Source organism: Nycticebus coucang, chromosome 6 (genome assembly GCF_027406575.1).
Source record: "Nycticebus coucang isolate mNycCou1 chromosome 6, mNycCou1.pri, whole genome shotgun sequence".
Classification (NCBI taxonomy): domain Eukaryota; kingdom Metazoa; phylum Chordata; class Mammalia; order Primates; family Lorisidae; genus Nycticebus; species Nycticebus coucang.
The window spans coordinates 7,866,905-7,890,702 of NC_069785.1; positions in this window are offsets into that span (position 1 = coordinate 7,866,905).

Consider the following 23,798-nt stretch of genomic DNA (forward strand, 5'->3'; position numbering starts at 1 on the left):
GCCAACAACGTGTCATTTCTCTATATCTGTAACAATGCCATTGCTAATGGTTCTATAGCTATATATTAAAAACACAACCTAACAAAGACAGCAAAAAATTTATAAATTCATAAGAAGTCATTTGTGGTGTTCTCTTCTCAGAATTCTCACTTATTATAAAATGTCCTGAGATGATCCAGCTTGGAGCAAGTGAACCATCAGCAAAGGGTGCTGTATTAATGGATGTCGAGACAATGAGAATGATGTGTCTGAATGAGGAATAAATTGGTTCACTTTGGTGGTGCATAAATTCCATCAGGCCATTTGAACACAGTTTAATAAATTTTGTTTCATTGCGTGAAATGGTTTCCCATTAGTTGGGAAGACTGGCAGTGTCTCTGAGAAGGAAGAAAGTGACAAGAATAAATCACAAAATGTGAAGGTTAGATTAACCGACCAACCTGAGTCAGTAAGTTTCTGAGGAAGAGAAAACGAGGGGTAGAGGGCAGATTGGTGGGGTCTGCTGCAGAGCTTACCTGCTGATTTGGCATTCCCTGCCCACCCCCTCCAAGTCCCATTTGTCTAGATTTGGTTACTATATTAGTTATCTATTGCTCTGTAACAAATTATCCCACATGTAGTGGCTCAACAGCATGCATTTATCATCTCATGGTTTCTGTGCTTCAGGAGTCCAGGCAAATCTTGGTGAGGTCCTCTGAAATGATACAGTCAAGATGTTGGTCAGGGCAATGGATCAGCTTCCATGGCTATTCAGGTAATGGACGAATTTCATTTCTTTGCAACTGGTAGACGGCCGTGGCATCTTGCTTGCTCCTGTTCAGAGGCTGACCACAGCTCCGAGAGGCTGTCCTCAGCCCACTGCCATGTCTCCCTCTCTGGAGGGCCTCTCAAATCACAGAGGTTTGCATCTTCAAAGCCAGCATGGAAGAAGGAAAGCAAGACTCAAATCTGTTAGCAAGATGGGATGTGACGTGAACTGATCTCGGGGGTGCAGCTCATCACCTCTGCCATCTTCTGTTGGTTAAAAGAAAGTCACAAGTCCCACCCATACTAAAGGGGAGGTGACCTCACAAGGGCAAGAAAGCCTGGAGGCAGGATCATGGGGCCACTTAAAATCTGTCTTCCACATTGAGTCAGGACATTCGAGTCACACAGTGGACATAACTCCTCTCATAGGGCATAAAGTGACTCCAAGATGGTGATCTGCCTGCAGTCCCCTGGGCAGAATGTCAGTGAACCTTCTTGTAGAGGGGGTGGCTGCTCATTGGACTCTTTGCTTTAATATCTGACTTTTATCTTTGTGCTTATCTTTTGAAGTTATGTTGAATGAAGTTGCAATGAACTAAAAACTATCTTGGACTGCTTCCATCTATTTGAGATTTTCTTGGTGGGAGGAGCATAGGTGTGCTTTTGAGTTATATCTAAGTGACTTTGGTATTCTCTCCAGTATAATTCTTACTCAGTTACTGAGAAGAAATGCACGAAGATCTCTGCTATATCTACGCCATGCAGGCTAACATTTTTGCAAAATCTGCTGTATCTATATATTTGCTTAAAAATAGAGGTAATTAGTTGCAATCATTGACCCTAGAAGTAAGAAAGCTTTTTATTTAAAGATGTTTAGAGCTGGTGATGATTTAGGTTTTTAAGGCTCTGAGAATGGCTTATTGCCCACGGAGGAGCTGACTTATAGAATGCCACTCTTCTCTTTGTTTTGATGGTTTTCCTGTCATAAGGATTAATCTATTTCTTTCCTCCTCATTCTTAGCTGCCCCATCCCTAGTCATTTATGCTCCACATTGCCTCTGGGCATCCTTAATGCCTGTGTTCCCACATCCAAGACCTAGTAGGAATGCGTGCTCTGCCTCGGAAGTGAATACTAATTGAATTTGCTTTTGCATTTGCCGATTTTAATGGGGCTCTGGAGTGTTGTTCAGTGACATCTTTTATGAGGAAGATGCTAAAAAAAATTAACATCTTGCATTTAGAAAATTAGCAATTACTTAGTTCCATTATATCAAAACCAGTCACCCACATTTATTAATATTATATTCAGAAAGTAGGGCTTTTAGTCCAGGCTTCAGGTCTCTCTATTTCCATGGGACAGTGTCTGTGTCATATTATCTCAAACAAACAAACAAACAAACAAACAAACAAACTCCCCCCGCCCCACAAACCAAAGAATGTAATGAATGAATTCTTGGTGAAAAACTCTAAACTGTAGGAACCATTGCTATTCATTTCTTCTTTCTTCCTTACAGACAGACCTCTCCCAGATGCTGTCAGTGAAAGCTGATCTGTCCACAGTTGCACAAGTAAATGTTGGTTGTCTCATTTCATCTTTGGGTTGCATTTTTCTCACCAGGAATGTTTAGAAAAAGGCAGCGACATATGCAATTGGACTGCATGTGCACTTTGGGGGAAATTTATTTGCTGTTATGAAGAAGCATAAGGAGAAATAGTATCTCTTCTATTTTTTGGATTTGTTGTGTTTACTTTGATAGCTGGAGCTCTGGCAGCCATTTTGATGTTATGAGTAGAGTTGACGTGTTGAGAACAGCAGAGTGGAGAGAGAGAAAGAACTTGAATCTATATTATGTTACTTGACTACTGAATTAGCCTGTCCTGGAATTGCCCCACCATGATACATTAGAAATTATGTTTCTACTATAATAAAATGTCATTATCATTTAGGCCAGCTCAGTCCTTATTCATTTTCTTCCATTCTCTTTCTCTCTCTTTCCATTTGCAAGCAAAGGCACAAACCATGACTTACTCACAAAGGTAGCTAAGAGCATCTGTAGGGAATCTAAAGGTGAGATTCTTATCAAACCTTCTTCCTCCTGCTGCTACCTCGAGCTGGAGATTCCTACTCATTATTTTTAGATCAGTTGTTGAAAGCCTTAATTTTTAATTTTTTTATTTGTGAATAAGATTAAGGAGCAAAGGGCAAATGAATCTACTGCCTTTATCTACCAAGCAGCTATTTATTTACTGAATGGATTTAGAATCCAGCTCTTTATTAAAAAAAAAAAAATCACAGAGGTTTTTCAACTCTGGCTTATGCTTTCTTAGTTACTAGGCTCCAGTCTAAAGCTAGGAATTTGGGATCTAGACCCAAAGCAGCTCCTGCTTGTAGGTCAGGGGAAGGTCATTTATAAACTCTATGTCTTAGATTCCTGCCTAGGAAATGGGGCAGGCTACCCAGTGTTTCCACACTTCTCTGATGATAAAACTTTTTTCCGTATGGGGTAGTGGTGGGAATATTGTATCCAGCTTTTCTATTCATAGGCTGTATGATCCTGGGTATGCGAGCTAAGGTCTCTAAACTTTGGAGTCCTTATTTATAAAGTACAAATAATGCCTCACTCGGCTCTGGGGAGCATCAAATGTAATGTGAATATAAAAGTGCTTTTTTGAACAGCAAAGACATGTGTAAATGTGAGGGGAGAGCATATTTCTGTCATTGTCATCAGAGCCTATCTTTTTTTGTAGTTCCCTGTGTAGCCTAGATTATCTTTTTCACTCTAATTTATTATTATCCTTGAACTCTACTCCAGTAGAGTTCCCGAGATGCTTTCAGAGGCTCTGTAAGGTCAAAATTGTCCTCATAATGATACAAACATGTTATTTGCCATTTTCACTCATTTTCTCACAGTTGGAGTTTTCTAGAAGCTCCATGATTTGTGATATCACAACAGATTAAAGAGAAACAGAGATGAGACTTCTAATAGGACAGGTTCACAAAAATATAAACCAACACTGTTCTTCTCTTTACTTTTTTGGGGAGGAAAACATAGTTGTTTTTCATAAAAATATGTCATTTATGTTAACATGTGATGGGTTTGTTTTAATTATTTTAAAATGAATTAATATGATTTTGAAGACATCTTTCCTTAATTTCTAATACAGTAGGTATCCATTGGTCTAATCCACACTAATAAAAGATCTTTGAAGTCTATAATAATCTTTAGGATGGTAAGGGGTCTTGTAGCCAAACCGTCTGGGACTGGGCTGACTTTTTCTGGATCTGGAAGAAGCACCCAGCTCCCAGTCTCTACGGCTCTCCAGGTTGGATTTCTTGGTCTTCCACACCGATGGTTCCCAGCTGAGGGCCAGCTTCTAGTTTCCCGGTCCTTCCCCCAGCTTTCTGTGCTCCTCCCCGAACACTGCCATCTGGGCTGATCTCTGTTTTCTTTATGTCACGGTTGCTCTTTTTTCTCTTTCTTGATGCTTCGGGAGACCTGGGCAAGTTCTCTCTAGAGAGCTCTACACAGTTATACACTTTTGTTTGTTTTTCTTCACTTTGTTTTATTCTTCCCCACAGCCAAACTCACATCTGCTTTGGCAGGATCCCCCGAGCACTGAATCTCAGGGGGACTCAGAGCCCCATCTCCCACTTTTTTTTTCTATCTCCCACTTTGGAAACTAAAGGGAGCAGACACCCTCAGTGGTGACTGCTGGGTTCAGTGACCAGGGCTGGGCCACCCCAACCTGCCTGGAGCTCTGGCTCTGGGGCTGGTGGGATGAACAGAGGCATCTTAGGAATACTGAGGACTTACTTGTGGCCACATACAGTGTCCAGTGTCATGGTGCAGAAGCACAGTGCCCAGCAAGAGCATCGTCTGTGGCGACTGGGCAGTGCTGGTGGTGGTCGGGTGCTGCACAGTCTGGGGACCCTGCCACATCGCTGCCTGCATCCTGGGCCACTTGCTGAGCCCTCTCAGCCTTACTGTCAATTTTGCAAGCTCCTTGATTTCTTTTCAATATACTTATTTCTTTTATTATTTTATTTTAATTAATTAATTGAGGCAGAATCTCAGTTGTCCAGGCTAGTGTGCCATGGCCTCAGCTTAGCTCACAGAAACCTCAAACTCCTGAGTTCAAATGATCCTCCTGCCTCAGCCTCCCATGTAGCTGGGACTACAGGTGCCTGCCACAATGCCTGGCTAATTTTTCTATGTTTAGTAGAGATGGGGTCTCACTCTTGCTCAGGGTGGTCTTGAACTCCTGAGCTCAAGGGATCCTCCTGCCTTGGCCACCCAGAGTGCAATGGTGAGCCACCATGCTTGGACTTATTATTTTATTTTTAATTCTGATGGCCACATAATGGTTGTATTTATTTATGGAGTACATGTGATATTTTAATACAGGCATACAATGTTTAATAATCAAATCAGGGTAACTGGGGAATATATTGTATTTCTTCCCTGCCTAAATTAATCAGAGATCATTTCTACTGTTTGTAAGCAGTAATGGCTAACCCTCAAATAGTGCTTGCTGTGCGCCAGGCACCTTTCTAAGCGCTTTACACATATTAATTCACTGAATACTCCCAACAATGTGGTGAGGAAGGTACTGCTATAATCCTCTTTTTGCATAAGGGGACATTATGACAGAGAGAAGTTAAATGATGTTCCCTGAATCACAAAGACAGTAGTAAGTAGCCGTGCCAGGGTGCATGCCCAGGCGGCTGGGCTCTGTGCCTAGGCCTTTACGCTGAGCACTGCCACTGACTGACACACACGTGACAGTGGAGACAAAGGGCTAACTCTAAATGACCCTTTGGCAAGCAATGGGGGCTGGAGCCACAGGAAATCTGAGGCTTTTTGTCCACTCTCACAACAACAATCTTTTTGACATGCAGACATGTGCCTTTATTTGCATAGGAAGTCGAATAAAGAATAATAGCAGAGTAATTAGCAGTTGTTTATTACAGGGATGTTTCTAAATGTTTTTTAATTTTTCTTTCCAGTTGTGGAAAGAAATAGATTCTTTCTATGTAATTGATATGGATTATAATGTGAATCTCTTTGTCAAGTAAGGGTGATAATAGCTACTCTACCTTTCAAAAATACACACACACACACTCACATGTACACACACATGCATACATACACACATAGTTAATGTAGGTAACTGGCTGTTGCTTGGTGTGTCCCCATAACTCAAAATAACTGAGGTAAGGTTTATCGCCTATCCCGCCAGCCCCACACTTCCCCTCTCCCCAGAGGCTAAGGAAGGGAACATGAATGCTAAGGCTTATTTTATTTAAGCTGTATAATGCACACCAGGCAATAGGATTAATAAAAAGGAAGAAAAAAATCAGACAATAAATAGCTGTTAGGGCATTAGCTCAGCTCTCTACACTGCATTGTGTAATTTACAAACCACATGTCTTTTCAGCAATTACATCATCAGAAACAGTCAAAATTACATTTCAGTGATCACTTTTAAAGTTACAGCAGTGGCACGCTGGCATTAATATTAATAACTCTGTGCATGCTTATGGAAAGCTAGTATCTGCGGTTCAGTAAATGCTACTACTTAAGTTGGAGTTGTTCTTATTTTTTATGGATCTAACATGCTACCGCTTTAACCTTCACTAGAGTGTTCCTTGTTCTCCAAGAGGTTCATAATCCCACTCAAACAAAGGCCACAGACTCCGACAGAGACGTGCAGTTGGACTTTGGGAGAAGGGAAGGGGACTCAGGGAGCTGGCTTTGCAGTTTCAGGAAGATGATTCTGAATTGTTCCATCTTGAAAGCTCTGGCAATTTTGTGAGGAGAAAGGATGAGTGGAGATGAGTTTTGATCTGGTGAAACGGGCTGTGTGAATCCAGTTGGGGCACTGGTCTACAGGCAGGTCACCTCCTGCTCCAGGTGAAGGCAGCGGCACACCACGTCCGGTTTTGGGAGAGAGTGAGACAAGACCTGAGTTCTCGTTATCTTTTCCTGGGTTGTCAGAAGCCTTTAGACAGCCTAAAAAACTCATGTTCTGAACTTTAGGAGTGGCCAAAGTAAGGCTTCAGGCAGAATGTTGCTCCAGGAGTCCTGAGCCCTGCGAGGGTTCAGTTTAGATTTCTGCATTTGGGCCAGTTTTACCAGAGGGCCACTCTTTGATCACCACCCTGGTTAAGGCTGTATAATTTTGAGCCTTTCACGTCCTTCTTGTGAAATGCTTCAACTCCGCTAGGAAAACTGGGTCAAGCAGAGCTTACATTCCTCATGGAAATCATTTCATGGAAGTATTCATTGCTCTCTGTCATTTTTATGGAAAATCAGGGAAAGTAATTGAAACAGTACAATTTCTTGCTGGAACTTATGGATGATAATAAGTAATCACATTTCTGTATTAGCTTTCAGGTGTAATTTATTAATAGACCTCAGATTCAGCCACAGAGCCATCAAACTGCCTGGTGCCACCTCTTTCCCTAGTTGTGTCATCACCACTCATGCTGAACATACGTGTCGCCTCTACACTTCTTTCTATTCATAGTTGTTGGTTTGTTTATCTCTCACCCTGTGTTTGATAAATCTTCAGAATTTTATGAGGGGTGAAAGATTGATACTGTCTACTCTGTCTTATACCCATCCGCAGTGTCTTGAAAAGTGAGGACTTCTGGGTGTTCTTCAAAACTGTTCCTTCTGTGGGCCTTTCTAGAAGTTGTGTCACTGGGGTAGGTCAGGGTAGAGAAGAGGATATTGACTCAGCCCCCTGGAGTGAAGAACCGAGGTGATAAATTGAACTATCAACACCTACAGGGCTGGGAATTGCTTTTGATCTGTCTTCTGTAGTTTGTTTAGCTGAATATACTTTTCATACCTGGAGCACACTCTGCAAAACATACTCACGTGACACATATGTAGTGCTTAAATAGGAAAAGAGATCAGTTTGAGCATTTTGAAATGGAATTGGTGGAAATCCCAGAAGATCCAGATTAATAAAAGCTACAAAATGAGGGTAAGTCACGCTGTAGATTTAAGAGAATTAATGCGTTAGTGGTAAGGATCCACGAGCCTTGGAACTCAGCAATGTTGACAAAATATTGCAACCCATCTTGGTCATGCACAGAGACCAGGGCTTGAGTCAGAGTCTGGTGTTAATTGGTGCAGCTGAACCTCATAGCTGCTGAATAGAAGAAAAAGTGGACATGGTATATTTTTCCATTTGTTAACATTCTCAGCTATCTCTTTTCTTAGAGTTTAATAGTTCTCTTTATATAGATTTTTCACGTCCTTTGTTAGATAAACTCCCAAGTATTTCATCTTCTTTGGCACTACCGTGAATGGGATAGAGTCCTTAATTGTTTTCTCAACTTGACTATTTTTGGTATATATAAAGGCTACCGATTTATGAATGTTGATTTTGTAACCTGAGACGCTGCTGTATTCCTTGATCACTTCCAAGAGTTTTGTAGTAGAGTCCCTAGTATTTTCCAGATATACAATCATATCATCTGCGAAGAGCGAAAGTTTGATCTCTTCTGACCCTATGTGGATACCCTTGATCGCCTTTTCTTCCCTAATTGCGGTGGCTAAAACTTCCATTACAATGTTAAAGAGCAATGGAGACAATGGGCAGCCTTGTCTGGTTCCTGATCTGAGTGGAAATGATTCCAATTTAACTCCATTCAATATGATATTGGCTGTGGGTTTGCTGTAGATGGTCTCTATCAGTTTAAGAAATGTCCCTTCTATACCAATTTTCTTAAGTGTTCTGATCATGAAGGGATGTTGGATGTTATCAAAAGCTTTTTCTGCATCGATTGAGAGAATCATATGGTCTTTGTTTTTTAATTTGTTTATGTGCTGAATTACATTTATAGATTTACGTATATTGAACCAGCCTTGACACTGTGGGATAAAACCGACTTGGTCATGATGTATGATTTGTTTGATATGTTGCTGGATTCTGTTTGTTAGAATCTTGTTGAATATTTTTGCATCTATATTCATTAGTGATATTGGTCTATAATTTTCTTTTCTTGTTGGGTCTTTTACTGGTTTGGGGATCAGGGTGATGTTTGCTTCATAGAACGTGTTGGGTAGTCTTCCTTCTTTTCTACCTTTTGGAACATGTTGAGTAATATAGGTACTAATTCCTCTTTAAAGGTTTGGTAGAATTCTGACGTAAAACCATCTGGTCCAGGGCTTTTCTTTTTGGGGAGATTTTGTATGGTTGATGTTATTTCCGAACTTGGTATGGGCCTGTTCAACATTTCCACTTGATTTTGGTTAAGTCTTGGAAGGTGACTTGCTTCCAAGTAACGGTCAATTTCCTTCAGATTTTCATATTTCTGAGAATAAAGTTTCTTGTAATATTCATTAAGGATTTTTTGGATTTCTGAGGAGTCTGTTGTTATTTCGTCTTTGTTATTTCTGATTGATGAGATTAGAGATTTTACTCTTTTTTTCCTGATTAGGTTGGTCAAAGGTTTATCTATTTTGTTGACCTTTTCAAAAAACCAGCTTTTTGATTTATTGATCTGTTGTATTATTCTTCTATTTTCAATTTCATTTAGTTCTGCTCTGATTTTGGTTATTTCTTTTCTTCTACTGGATTTGGGGTTGGAATGTTCTTCCATTTCCAGTCTCTTGAGATGTCCCATTAAGTTGCTTACTTCCTCTCTTTCCGTTCTCCTGAGGAAGGCTTGCAGTGCTATAAATTTCCCTTTTAGAACTGCCTTTGCGGTGTCCCAAAGGTTCTGATAGTTCGTGTCTTCATTGTCGTTTTGTTCCAGAAATTTGGCAATTTCCTTCTTGATCTCATCTCTGACCCAGCTATCATTCAACATAGCTGGGTCAGAGATGCTTCTGCACAGCCAAGAACACAGTAAGTAAAGCAAGCAAACAGCCCTTAGAATGGGAGAAGATATTTGCAGGTCATGTCTCCAACAAAGGTTTAAAACCAGAATCCACAGAGAACTCAAACGCCTTGGCAAGAAAAGAACAAGGGATCCCATCGCAGGCTGGGCAAGGGACTTGAAGAGAAACTTCTCTGAAGAAGACAGGCGCATGGCCTTCAGATATATGAAAAAATGCTCATCATCTTTAATCATCAGGGAAATGCAAATCAAAACTACTTTGAGATATCATCTAACCCCAGTGAGACTAGCCTATATCACAGAATCCCAGGACCAGAGATGTTGGCGTGGATGTGGAGAAAAGGGAGCACTTTTGCACTGCTGATGGGAATGCAAATTAATACATTCCTTTTGGAAAGAGATATGGAGAACACTGAGAGATCTAAAAATAGATCTGCCATTCAATCCTGTAATCCCTCTACTGGGCATATACCCCGAAGACCAAAAATCACACCATAACAAAGATATTTGTACCAGAATGTTTATTGCAGCCCAATTCATAATTGCTAAGTCATGGAAAAAGCCCATCGATCCATGAATGGATTAATAAATTGTGGTATATGTACACCATGGAATATTATGCAGCCTTAAAAAAAGATGGAGACTTTACCTCTTTTATGTTTACATGGATGGAGCTGGAACATATTCTTCTTAGTAAAGTGTCTCAAGAATGGAAGAAAAAGTACCCAATGTACTCACCCTTATTATGAAACTAATGTAGGACCTTCACATGAAAGCTATAACCCAGTTACAACCTAAGAATAGGGAGAAGGGGGAAAGGGAGGGGAGGGAGGGGGGAGGTAGGTGGAGGGAGGGGGATTAATGGGATTACACCTGCGGATGGGAGCCTCTGTGGAAAGTTGGCTTCAGTCAGCCATCTTTTCTCCCTAGATCCAGGATATGGGTTTTTCAGCTGAGGTGAGGTTTCTTTCTTCAAGTTGTTTCCATATGTTTAAGCAGTAAAGACCTCTCTGGCTCTGAATATCATGATGTGTTCTTCTAGTTTTTTGTTTGTTTGTTTGCTTTTCAGGATATAAGCTGGACAGAACTGACCCTCTATGGCATTACTGGAGGGTAGAACATTCTTCGGTCTCTTGCAGCAGAACTCATTCAATCAAATAATTTGATTTCTCTGACTAGTAGATGGGAACAGATGAGCAAGCCTGACCTTTAGTCGGCAGCAGGAGAGTTTTACCTGATCTGGGACCTTTTTCTCTCCTTTAATGTTCTGGGGCCTTCTAACACCAGCAGTAATTTAAATGATGTGTTTCGAAGATCCCAGGTTACCAAAATGTTATCCCTCAGGGGGCTAAAGTCCCATTAGCGTGTTTCTGGAAATAGCAGAGGTATTCTAAATCAATGAGAGAAAGTAGGAGAAAGAACAAAAGGAATGGAGGAAAAGTCATTATACAAATATATGGGCATTTAAGGCTAGCCTGCCCTGAGGACATGATGTCAAATTGCTAGTCAATTAATGTTAGTGAGCAGATTAAGAATTTTTTTTGTGTTACTTGTACACTCTGGTTCTTACTTAAGTGTTGAACTGCTCTGTGGTTTCCAGAAGGCTCTGCAACATCAACTCTGTATAACAACAACTCTTAATAGACCTTGATATTTCTGCTTCAATTAAGTTGTTCTCAATGACCTCCACTTCTGTTATATTACTTAAATCCAAACTTGTTTCTTTACCAACATTGAGAGGATTTAGTTTTTTTAAATCTGTACCTTGACTTTTCAATTTTTATTCAGTGGGAAATCTTGCCTCAAATTAACAGATGGGGCTCTACAGCTGTGATTTTTTTTTTTTTAGAAATTGCACCATAGATAGAGGCAGTTTTTTTTCTAGCATCAGGTTTACTGCTTTTAAAATGTAAGTTTATTAAGTGGTAATGAGCTTAAAGATTGGGTTTGCTGCTTCCTCTTTTGAGGCTATAAAACTGACTCACAGTGTTCTCCAGCAAGAGGGCTGCTGGTTACTTTTATACAAGGCTGGAAGGGAGGAACTGTATATGCTGCCCAGAATTCCCAGTCTCATAACAGATTTTCTCCTATTTCTCCTATTCTTCATTTGATAGAACTCAAAAGAAAGCATCTGAGGTTTTGTTGTTTGCTTGTTGTGTCCTTTATACATAAAATTAAAATGAAACTAAGAAGTTTGTTACAGCCAGTAAAATAAAAAAAAAAAAAAAAATGAAACTAAGAAGAGACACAAGAAAGAGGCTTAAAGGGAAGTGGGAGGAAAACCCAGACTACCGAACCTAAAGTCTGGAGGGCCCATAAGAATTTGGGTATGGAGTAACCTAGGTAACCAATGACCAATAGAAAGAGACGGTCAATGACCAGTAGAAAAGACCAATCCTGCCTGGAGATACAGGGAGGCCAATGACAGACTTGCAGTCAACTTCAAATGAAGAGGGTATTTATACCCCTGCAGGCCCCTGTGTCTCCATCTCTTTCACCTTCTCTCCTTCACAGAAGGACTACTTCCAACTCTTTGGAAGTGTGCTAAACTTTCTCTTTGTTCTCCCCTAAATAAAATCTCTCTTTGTTACCCGGAAACTTGTGCAGGTGACTTTTGCTCTCTCTCCACATTGCCTGTGCCGTTCCAGTTTTATTTTCAGTTTCCATTCACTTTTGCTTTTGATTACTGAGGGGCCTTGGTTGAACTTTCTAGCTCAGCTGAGTAATTGAACCAGGTCAACTGGGTTCTGGCACCTGGGACCCCTGATCCCAACTTTTTCTAGTTGAGAGGAAGTTATGTTTTATATCTTTAATGTAAAACCATGAAACGTGTGTCTCAACTTTGGGTAGCAGTTACCACAGTAGACTGAGCTGGTCTGGTTTGAAAATCCCAAGCTCCTCAGTCCTTCACAGCCTTCCCTTGGTGAACTGTGCTGCTTAGCCTAACTGGACAAAGTTTATAAGATTTGCCAGGCCAAATGGGATTTTCATACTTTGTATTGATTAGGAGATGATAATGGTTTCTGTCCTAGGGAACTTAAAGATTTTGAAAATGTTTATTAAGCAAAAACTATCTAATGACATTTTGTGACAAAGAGGTAGAATTCAGAAACTGGTGGACAGAAATAGGGAGATTTGGTATGAAAGCTAAGTGACATTTGCAATGTGTAAGTAGTATTTTTAGAAATAATAGAAGTAGTGTAGGTATTCACATTGAAATAGAATTTGATTCTCCAGATGTGAGACTTTCTCTGCCTGAACTGCCTTATGACATTAGTACACTGGGAGTTTATTTTTCTCTTTCCTCATTTTCCTGATACCATCTTCAACATAGAGTATAATTAAATTTTGGACCCAACTGGGACTATGGTCTAATTTTGTGAATTATTCTGATTTTTCAATATTATTAAGAGTGTTTAACATGTTTTGCATAAGTATAAAACATAAAACATCAAGGTTGTGTCTCACAAATTGTGGAAATCTTCTTTATAATTATTGAAATAATTTGCATCATGCTGTAGGGTAAAAAGCATCAGGGGGTTCATGGTCCTCTTTGTTTCTCACAAGCTAGGGAGCACCCTCATTTTAAGAGTACTGGATGTGTATTTATTCAGCAGGTAACAAAGGAAAGGGAGAGAGCCTTTCATAAAAGTGTTTCCCTGGAACTAGACCAACATGAGAGAGCCTGCCATGGACACTGGCTCTTTCATCTGTTTTCTGACATGGTCATTATGAAGGGTAAGGGCTCAATTCCAGGACTCTGGCTCCCAGGAACAATTATCAAGAGACCCTGGAGTATTTCTGTTTCTAGTTAGGCAGCACAAAATATTTATTTCTGATTAATATTCAGGAGACAATTTTTTCCAGCAATCTCTTTCAATCAGTTCTGTGTTGAGGGCTTCAAGCCCACCCTAAGGAGTGATGATTAATTAGAAGGATTCATAGGACTTAGAAATAGTGTCATGCTCCTGGTTGTGGTCTAAAAATGAAAGGAGATCAATATCAACAAAGGGGAAAGGGACCTGGGCGAATTCTAGCAGAAACCAGCTATAAGCTTCCAGGTATCCCTTCCCGGTAGAGTCACACAAAGATGGGTGACAACGTATGTAACGTGTTGCCAACCAGAAAGGTTCACTAAAACTTTTGTGTCCAGGGTTTTTATTGAGGGTGAGTCACATCGGCTTGGAGCCTATGCATGACTGGCCTTACCTTCTCAGAGTCTGTCCATTCCCCTGCCCTCCTGTGAACCATAAGGCATGGTTACCTTTAGCTCTCTGCTCAATCTGATGAAGGGCAGCCCACGCAGTCTCAGGAACACATAAACTGTCTTGTATAAGGCAAAATAGTACAATGGGATAGACAATATTTCCCAGGAGCTGGCCATGGGCCAGATGTTCCTGAAGACAGACTTTTCTTGGAATGTGTAGGGTCTAAGCAACAAAGACCTGATGATTCAACCCTCTGTTGCACAATTTCCAACCTGAAGTTTCCAAGAAACCAGCGCCATGAACTAATCACAAAGCCAAATTCAACAGAATGGAAGTTCAATTTAGACTTAAGGTTAGGGGTAGGGTTTGTGTCCACTCATCCCCCTAATTTCTTACCTCTCTTTTTTCTTCTTGTCTCCCTTCAAGTCAAGTCCACATCTCTCCTTTCTTCCCAGTCTTCTCTGGTTGCTTTATTTTAGTCATAACCAGCCCATAAGAAGATGGATAATTTGTATGCATATTTTCCAGTATTGAGATGTTGTAAGTAAAACTTAAATGACACAGCTGGAAATATCCCCTACCCCCACGACGTGGGAAAATGTAACAGTGAAAGCGATGCTTAGTGTGACTAGCTCCATTCTGCTCTGACCCCCTGTAGGAATATTCTTTAGGTTAAAAGCTCTTGCTTAGCTCTGCATGTAGGGCAGGTAATTATAGGAAGAATTTAGTTTTTTATTCAACTCTAGAAGAAAGATAATAACTATCCTTTTCCCGAAACTAACTCCCAAGGAGATAAAGAATATATGCACACAAGGAACAAATGCTATATGTGTGTATGTTAAAGATGTCCTGACCTTCTGTTTCAAAGCTAAGTGACCAAAAGCCAAGAAGTTTTATAGTCCCCTCGGACCCTCTCTGATGGTCAGATGTTGCCTCTTACCACACCTTCTTCCTCCTTCATTAAAAAGAAACTAAAGTTTTTACTCACTTAAGATGGTTATTTATTATTATTATTTTAAATCTCAAATTAGTATAAGGGTACCTATGATTAGTTTACATTGTTTGCATTTTTCAGGTGAAGTCCAGCTGTAGTGGGGTCCTTCACCCAGGAGGTGCGCCATATGCCTCCACATGCTATCCATTAGGTGGAAGCTTGCTGAAGCCCCTCATTCCCTCTGGAATTTAACTGTGCTTTTCTTTTCACAGTGTGGGTCTGTAGTTGTTCATCTACTAGTTTCAAATTAGTATGAAGTACATGAGACTTTTGCTTTTCTGTTCTTGAGATACTTTACTAAGGAGAATGTTCTTCAAATAAGATGATTTTTTGGAATGTTAGTCCACCATCTTCTCCTTTTGCTGGCTCTGTGAATCAAAGTCCATTTCCTTGCCCCGACACCTTGTCTTTGATATTTTGTCTGTCTGTGCTGAGTGATACCAGCTCAGACTTGGTTACAAAAGGTGCTGGATACATCTAAAAATATAATGTGATTGCAGGGCACAGACTGAGAGAAGGTTTCTTGGTGCTTCCTTTTTTCTTCACTGAAATGGCATTTTTAGCTGATCCCAACGTAGCAATATATAATGAGAGTTTTCACTTACTGTGCATGAGGAAAATTGCAATTTTGCCAAACAGTTATCCTAAACATAGTGACTCAACCAATAGTAATAGCAATGAGTTGGAAGTATAAAGACAGCACCCTGCCTCCAAGTCGGGGGAGTGTAATGTGCGTGTGTATGCAGGATGTGCATAACAAGCATCATTGATGGGAATCAGGACTGCTATTAACTCACTGGGAAAACACATGCTGTACAAGCCAACTACTTGGGTGACATGGCAGCTTCTGAAAAGGAAACAAAGCAAACCAACCAAACAAACGTGTCTGTTCTACAGTGATGGGAGTCAGGCTGTCTGGACGTGTGTGTGTTTAGCTGGGGGCAGTGGTGTGATCTACCAGACAAGCCCTGATTAAAGTCACCTTGGCATTTACTTTTGGAAAATGATGGCCCAGCTGACAGGGGAGACCAGGCTTTGGAACACTTATGAGCAAAGTCAATTTAATTTAACAATTCCCAGATGCCTTAAAAAGAGTATTGCCCACATCACAAAATTTCAAAACTGCAGATGCTGGTGTGGATGTGGAAAGAAGACAACATTTTTACACTGATGGTAGGACTGCAAACTAATACAACCTTTTTGGAAGGAAGTTTGGAGAACCCTCAAAGAACTCAAACTAGACCTCCCATTTGAACCTGCAATGCCATTACTGGGCATTTACCCAGAAGGAAAAAATACTTTTACCATAAGGACACTAGACTGCTTTTTTTTTTTTATTATTAAATCATAACTGTATACATTGATATGATCATGGGGCATCATACACTCGCTTCATAGACCATTTGACACATTTTTATCACAGTGGTTAACATAGCCTTTCCGGCGTTATCTCAGTTACTGTGCCAAAACCTTTACATTCTACATTTACCAAGTTTCGCAAATACCCCTGTAAGATGCACCACAGGTGTGATCCCACCGATCCCCCTCCCTCTACCTACCCCCCCTTTCCCACTTCCCCCTATTGTTAAGTTGTAACTGGGTTATAGCTTTCATGTGAGAGCCCCAAATTAGTTTCATAGTAGGGCTGAGTACATTGGGTACTTTTTCTTCCATTCTTGAGATACTTTACTAAGAAGAATATGTTCCAGCTCCATCCATGTAAACATGAAAGAGGTAAAGTCTCCATCTTCCTTTAAGGCTGCATAGTATTCCATGGTATACATATACCACAATTTATTAATCCATTCGTGGATCAATGGGCACTTAGGCTTTTTCCATGACTTAGCTATTATGAATTGGGCTGCAATAAACATTGTGGTACAAATATCTTTGTTATGTTGTGATTTTTGGTCTTCTGGGTATATGCCCAGCAGAGGAATTACAGGATTGAATGGCAGATCTATTTTTAGATCTCTGAGTGTTCTCCATATATCTTTCCAAAAGGAATGTATTAATTTGCATTCCCACCAGCAGTGCAGAAGTGTTCCCTTTTCTCCGCATCCACGCCAACATTTCTGGTCTTGAGATTTTGTGATATAGGCTAGTCTCATTGGAGTTAGATGATATCTCAAAGTAGTTTTGATTTGCATTTCTCTGGTGATTAAAGATGATGAGCATTTTTTGATATGTCTGAAGGCCGTGCGCCTGTCTTCTTCAGAGAAGTTTCTCTTCAAATCCCTTGCCCAGCCTGCGATGGGATCCCTTGTTTTTTTCTTGCTGATGCGTTTGAGTTCTCTGTGGATTCTGGTTATTAAACCTTTGTCAGAGATATACCCTGCAAATATCTTCTCCCATTCTGAGGGCTGTCTGCTTGCTTTGCTTACTGTGTTCTTAGCTGTGCAGAAGCTTTTTAGTTTGATCAAGTCCCAGTAGTGTATTTTTGAAGCTGCTTCAATTGCCCAGGGGGTTCTCCTCATGAAATACTCACCCAGACCAATTTCTTCAAGGGTTTTCCCTGCAGTCTCTTCTAGTATTTTTATAGTTTCAAGTCTTAAGTTTAAATCTTTAATCCAGTGAGAGTCTATCTTAGTAAATGGAGAAAGGTGTGGGTCCAGTTTCAATCTTCTACAGGTTGCCAGCCAGTTCACCCAGCACCATTTGTTAAATAGGGAATCTTTTCCCCACTGAATGTTTTTAATTGGCTTGTCAAAAATCAAATAGCGGTAAGTAGCTGGATTCATCTCTTGGTTCTCTATTCTGTTCCAGATATCTACTTCTCTGTTTTTGTGCCAATACCATGCTGTTTTGATCACTATCGATTTGTAGTAAAGTCTGAGGTCTGGTAGTGTGATTCCTCCTGTTTTGTTTTTATTTCTGAGTAATGTCTTGGCTATTCGAGGTTTTTTCTCATTCCATATAAAACGAAGTAATGTTTTTTCAAGATCTTTAAAATATGACAGTGGAGCTTTAATAGGGAGTGCATTGAAATTATATATTGCTTTGGGTAGTATGGACATTTTGATAATGTTGATTCTTCCTAGCCATGAGCATGGTATGTTTTTCCATTTGTTAACATTTTCAGCTATTTCTTTTCTTAGAGTTTCATAGTTCTCTTTATAGAGATCTTTCACGTCTTTTGTTAGGTAAATTCCCAAATATTTCATCTTCTTTGGCACTACTGTGAATGGGATAGAGTCCTTAACTGCTTTTTCAACTTGACTGTTGTTGGTGTATATAAAGGCTACTGATTTATGGATGTTGATTTTGTAACCTGAGACGCTGCTGTATTCCTTGATCACTTCTAGGAGTTTTGTAGTAGAGTCCCTAGTGTTTTCCAGATACACAATCATATCATCTGCGAAGAGCGAAAGTTTGATCTCTTCTGACCCTATATGGATACCCTTGATCACCTTTTCTTCCCTAATTGCGGTGGCTAAAACTTCCATTACAATGTTGAAAAGCAATGGAGACAATGGGCAGCCTTGTCTGGTTCCTGATCTGAGTGGAAATGATTCCAATTTAACTCCATTCAATATGATATTGGCTGTGGGTTTGCTGTAGATGGCCTCTATCAGTTTAAGGAAAGTCCCTTCTAGACCAATTTTCTTGAGTGTTCTGATCATGAAGGGATGCTGGATATTATCAAAAGCTTTTTCTGCATCAATTGAGAGAATCATATGGTCTTTGTTTTTTAATTTGTTTATGTGCTGAATTACATTTATAGATTTACGTATATTGAACCAGCCTTGACACCGTGGGATAAAACCAACTTGGCCATGATGTATAATTTGTTTGATGTGTTGCTGGATTCTGTTTGTTAGGATCTTGTTGAATATTTTTGCATCTATATTCATTAGTGATATTGGTCTATAATTTTCTTTTCTTGTTGGGTCTTTTCCTGGTTTGGGGATCAGGGTGATGTTTGCTTCATAGAACGTGTTGGGTAGTCTTCCTTCTTTTTCTACATTTTGGAACATGTTGAGTAATATAGGTACTAATTCCTCTTTAAAGGTTTGGTAGAATTCTGACGTGAAACCATCTGGTCCCGGGCTTTTCTTTTTAGGGAGGTTTTGTGTAGTTGATGCTATTTCTGAACTTGATATGGGTCTGTTCAACATTTCCACTTGATTCTGGTTAAGTCTTGGAAGGTGGCGTGCTTCCAAGTATCGGTCAATTTCCTTCAGATTTTCATATTTCTGAGAATAAAGTTTCTTGTAATATTCATTAAGGATTTTTTGGATTTGTGATGAGTCTGTTGTTATTTCGTCTTTGTTGTTTCTGATTGACGAGATTAGAGATTTTACTCTTTTTTTCCTGATTAGGTTGGCCAGAGGTTTATCTATTTTATTGACCTTTTCAAAAAACCAACTTTTTGATTTATTGATCTGCTGTATTATTCTTTTGTTTTCAATTTCATTTAATTCTGCTCTAATTTTTGTTATTTCTTTTCTTCTACTGGGTTTGGGGTTGGAATGTTCTTCCTTTTCCAGTTGCTTGAGATGTCCCATTAAGTTGTTAACTTCCTCTCTTTCCGTTCTCTTGAGGAAGGCTTGCAGTGCTATAAATTTCCCTCTTAGAACTGCGTTTGCGGTGTCCCAGAGGTTCTGATAGCTTGTGTCTTCATTGTCATGTTGTTCCAAAAAATTGGCAATTTCTTTCTTAATCTCATCTCTGACCCAGCTATCATTCAGCATAAGGTTATTTAACTTCCATGTTTTTGTATGAGTATGCAGATTCCTGTTGTTACTCAATTCAAGTTTTATTCCATGATGGTCCGAGAAGATGCATGGAATAATTTCTATTCCTTTAAATTTACTGAGGTTAGACTTGTGACCTAAAATGTGGTCACTTTTGGAGTAAGTTCCGTGGGCTGGTGAGAAGTATGTGTATTCAGTTTTGTTGGGATGAAATGTTCTGTAGATGTCTGCTAAATCTAAATATTGGATGGTTAGGTTTAAATCTAAGATTTCTTTGCTCAGCTTCTTGCTGGAGGATCGATCCAACACTGCCAAAGGAGTGTTGAAATCTCCGACGATTATGGAGCTGGAGGAAATCAAGTTACTCATGTCTGTTAGAGTTTCTCTTATAAATTGAGGTGCATTCTGGTTGGGTGCATAGATATTAATAATTGAGATCTCATCATATTGAGTATTACCCTTAACAAATATGAAGTGACCATTCTTGTCCTTCCTTACTTTTGATGGTTTAAAGCCTACTGTATCTGCAAATAAAATTGCAACACCTGCTTTTTTCTGATTACCATTTGCCTGAAATATGGATGACCATCCTTTCACCCTGAGTCTGTATTTGTCTTTTAAGTTGAGATGTGACTCTTGTATGCAACAAATATCTGGCTTGAGTTTTTGTATCCAGTCAGCTAACCTATGCCTCTTTAGAGGACAGTTTAAGCCATTCACATTGATGGAGAGTATTGATAAGTCTGGTGGAATTTTGGGTATCGAGTTTTTCAAAGGTCCAGTGGACATTTTTAATCCTTTTGCCAGTGTGGAAGTTGGAGTTTGATCCGAAGTTTCTGAGTGAGTTTACTTTTGTGGTATAGGATTGGGTTGGTCATTGTGGAGGATAGGTCTGAGAATATCCTGAAGAGCTGGTTTACTTATGGCAAATTTTTTCAACATATGAATGTCATTGAAGTATTTAATTTCTCCATCATAGATGAAACACAGTTTGGCTGGATACAAGATCCTGGGTTGAAAGTTATTTTGCTTTAGGAGATTAAAAGTTGATGACCACCCTCTTCTGGCTTGAAAAGTTTCAGCAGAGAGATCTGCAGTTATTCTAATATTCTTACCTTTGTACGTAATAGTTTTCTTTCGCCGGACTGCTTTGAGAATCTTCTCTTTCATGTTAACTTTAGTGAAGCTAATTATGATATGTCTGGGGGATGACTTATTGGGGTTGAATCGTGCTGGGGTTCTGAAGCTGTCTGCTATCTGAATTTCAGATTCTCTAGGCATGTCTGGAAAATTTTCTTTCATAATTTCATGCAGAAGGGCCTCTGTGCCCTTGGAGGCCACTTCATTGTTCTCAGAAATCCCTCTAATTCTTGTGCCGCCAAGGCTTGATTTCCCCTCAGCAGAGTGCCCTCTCCTTGCTCACATGTCTCAGAGTCAGTGCTGACCTGACGCAACTCGGGCACTGTGCACTCCCCTCGAGAAATCACCCAAGGATCCGAACTCCTGGGGGATAGGCCTCCAGACCCTGAGTGAGAGTAGGGGCTCTCAGCTCTCAGCGGGGAAGCTAGAGTTTTATTCAGTTTTGTGCCCGGCCCCATAATGTTGCCCGGGGAGGGCTGCTGCACCTAATCTGCAGGGAAGTGCCACCGAGGCGTGACTCCCCCTCAGTAGAGTGCTTTCTCCTCGCCCGCGTGTCTCACAGTCAGCACTGACCAGTCGCGGCTCGGGCACTGTGCGCTCCCCTCGAGAAATCACCCAAGGATCCGAACTCCTGGGGGACAGGTCCCCAGACCCCGAGTGAGAGTGGGGGGGGAAGCTAGAGTTTCATTCAGTTTTATGTCTGGCTGTATTGATGCATGGGGAGGGCTGTTGCACCGCACCACAGGGAAGTGCCGCCGAGGCGTGACTCCCCCTCAGCCCGGTGCCCTCTCCTCACTCGCGTGCCTCAGAGTCAATGCTGACCAATCGCAACTCGGGGTCTGTCCACTCCCCTTGAGAAATCACTCAAGGATCCGAACTCCTGGGGGACTGGCCTCCAGACCTCAGTGGGCGGGAGGGGAGTGTTGGGGATTCCGGGTTGCTGGCAAAGGATTTTTAAAGTTTTATTCAGTTTTATGCCCGGCAGGAGAACGCCACGGCACCCCAGTAGGGGAGGTAGGTCCAGTTTTTAGAAGGTCTCTCCCGTGGAGTGTAGTGGGAAGGCCTTTAATTTCTGCCCGCTTGTTTAATTGTGGGGCTCTTGAGCCGGTCCCATGGGGGAGGGGGCCTCCCGTGCACTTGGTGGTGGATTTTGTACCTTTTGTTTGCGTCCTTGTGATCACAGCTTGCCTCAGCGGTGTTGATGTGCGTTCTTCAACCTTCTCTCTTGGTGAGGCTCAAGTCCACCAGGATACTTACTAAATTCCTGTCCCTTAACTCTCCTTCTGGACGGGAGCCTCTGTTGAAAGCTGGGTTCGGTCCGCCATCTTGTCTCCCCCCCAACACTAGACTGTTTATTGCAGCTCAATTTACAATCACTAAAATTTGGAAACAGCCTAAATTCCCACCAACCCAGGAATGAATTAACAAGCTGTCATATACGTATACCATGGAATACTATTCAGCCTTAAAAAGATGGGGACTTTACATCTTTTGTATTAACCTGATGGAAGTGGAACACATTATTCTTAGTAAAACCTCATGAGAATAGAGAAGCAAGAATCCAGTGTACTCAATTCTGATATGAGGACAATTAATGACCTAGTTCATGGTTAGGGGAGGGGACAGGGAGAGCAGAGAGAGGGAAGGAGGGAGAGGAGTGGGTAGTCACGGTGTGTGGTCACACCTTTTGGGGATGGGACACAATTATAAAAGAGACTTTACCTAACAAATGCAATCAATGTAAACCTGGTTCTTTGTACCTTCAATGAATCCCCCGCAATAAAAAAAAAAAAAGGAAAAAAAGAGTATTGTGGACTTAGGAGGAAGATTTGGATTTTACTATCCTCACATAACTTTCATAATCAGTTTGTAAATCATAATCTCATGAATTGTATTAAATAATGGAAAGGAGGATGAGAAAAAGAAGTAGTAGTTGATGTTATGGTGCTGTTTTCTGATTCTGAGAGACAGTCCTCAGTCCAGCTATCCTTGGGCTAGTAACAAAATGTCACTGTGTTGTTAACCAGAATCGAGAAGAGAGCTCTGGTGGAGACTCGGGAGTGATGTGTATTCTGGAGGCCATGCTGCTAAGGGGGTTACACTGAAAGTGGGGTCCCAGGCCTACATTTGGGATGTGATTGCTTAAGACCTAGAAACCACACCAATAAGGGTGCTCTGAAGATTTGCTGCCCCCTAAAGGGAACTTCTCCCTTATGGTCTTTTCAGGTATTGCCATCGAGGTCTGTGGACAACAGAGCCCCTCCACATTGGAGTGACCCAGCAGACAGAGGTGTCATTTCACCTTGAGGTGATGAGTTCTTGCTATTCCTGTCCTACAGAATGGGTGACTCTGGACTGCTAACTATTGAATGTTCTTTCCTTTTTTCTCTTTTCCCAAATAGGTATCACTTATAATTATTCTGGTTTCCTTTTATGTCTGCCAGTGCAGGTGAAATTATTCAATTGGTCATAAATTACTAAGTATCAAGGAACTATATCCAAAAATAAGTTTGTGAGAATTTGAGTTACATCCCTTAGGAAGAGGGTTAATACATTGGGGTTTTACACAAATATTTGCCCATGCTAAGTGAAATAATTTTCCATTTATGTGGATGAGAAAAAGGATTGCAGTAAGCTTGGAAGTTAAGCGTGATGAACATAGTCAACGTCTCTTGGTTTTGCTAGCCTAGAATCCACTTCATCCTTTCTCTGGACAGGTAACACTCGTGTGTGTATGTTGAGGAAAGTGATGATCATTCCATGTGGTAGTAGAGAGGGTTTAACTGGCCTCTTCTCTCCCTCAGAGGGCTTACACAATAGACTCAGGCCTGATCAGTGATGTTCCTGGTCACAGAGCTTGGCTCAGGAAAGGACATGCAATCCCAATCAGAGTTTGGGGATGTGATTCTATGCTGGGCTTGCTAAATGCAAAGCTGAGTGTTTTGGGCTGCTACTGGTCACCATGCTCCCACCACGCCTATGTCCTCTAGGGATGGAGGGAAACGCAGAGCCCTGGAGATGAACGTTTGACTACCTGTGTCCAGCCGTGTTTAAGCCAGATCTCCTTATCAACAATTTTGATTGTATAAACTAATGATTTCCCTTTTAAAAAATGTGTTTGTCGGGCGGTGCCTGTGGCTCAGTGAGTAGGG